Below are 1,353 nucleotides of genomic sequence, written 5' to 3'. Positions count from 1 at the left end.
TCTGAAAAATAATTTTGGAAAGATTCCCAACTTTCTCTAGTCAAATTTCCCCTTTCTCCCAACCCCTAAATTACAATACCAGAGTAACATTATGAATTTGCCTCTTCAGGGGTTACTCTGGAATTAAGTGAATTCGGAGGTTCACATGGTTATGATTCCCACAGAATTGAGTCACGAGACAAGAACACACCAGCTTGTCATCAAAACCAACTGCTTTCTTTCCCCCTCCCTTCATTTAGGTTGTTCATTTGTCAATCCAAACTTATGTTTCATATTTTTTTTTTTACTTTTTGTGGCTAGGCTCAATCTGCTGAGCCAGCATCTTTCATCAAGAAAAAAATACACACTGGGTTTTATAAAAAGAAAAATTATCCTGTTCCTTGGATCAAATCCAGACTGCCCATGACACCTCTGAATATGGCACAGTCCTGTAATGGTCCATAAATTAAACTGTAATGGGCTTTAAAATACACAGTCTGATTAGCATGTTCCTAAATGCAGCAGTCAATAACTTATGTTCATTCGGTGTTACAGTTACTCTCTAAGGGCTCCCGACTCAAATCCTTTTTGATTTGGAAAATAACAGATTTGTTTTGTTTTTCAGTATAAATCACAGTTGGAGTAGAAGCTGCCTCCAGTTTTGATCCTTTCAGGCCTAGATGGAGGCTTCTCAGCTTCCAATTGCAAACCTCCAGAGTCCCTAACCTCGGTCAGTGGAATTGGCTTCTGTTTTCTAAGCTCGCTTTGAAAAATCAAGCAAGTATTTTCCATTTGCACACAAGAGAAAGAAGCAATGATGAAGTACTTTTCTAGAAGCAGCGTGGCTCGGTGGAATGAGCACGGGCTTGGGAGTCAGAGGTCACGGGTTCGAATGCCGGCTCTGCCACTTGTCAGCTGTGTGATTGTGGGCAAGTCTTCGCTGTGCCTCAGTTCCCTCATCTGTAAAATGGGGATTAAGACTGTGAGCCTCACGTGGGACAACCTGATTATCCGGTATCTACCCCAGCACTTATAACAGTGCTCTGCACATAGTAAGCGCTTAACAAATACCAACATTATTATTATTCTTACTATTAAGTGGAGGGCCAAAGATGGGAGAAAAACTAGGGCTACAATTCCAATAAGGTCCCTTTATCCCAATTATCTTCCTGACCTCTTCCCAGTGAGTAAACCTTGTTGCCAGTCCCAGTGGAGGGGTAGAATTCTGGGTCTTTCATTGATTTTTGGTTGGGTGGGTTTGTGCTGACCACTAGTCTTAAGACCTGATTTTTATGAGTACCTACCATGTATAGTGTATTTTTTTAATGGTACTTGTTAAGCACTTACTATGTACTAGGCATTGCACTGGTGTGA

The sequence above is a fragment of the Ornithorhynchus anatinus genome, chromosome 2, assembly GCF_004115215.2.
Source record: "Ornithorhynchus anatinus isolate Pmale09 chromosome 2, mOrnAna1.pri.v4, whole genome shotgun sequence".
Lineage (NCBI taxonomy): Eukaryota > Metazoa > Chordata > Mammalia > Monotremata > Ornithorhynchidae > Ornithorhynchus > Ornithorhynchus anatinus.
The sequence above is the reverse complement of the archived record's forward strand: the minus strand, read 5'-3'. Positions refer to the sequence as shown.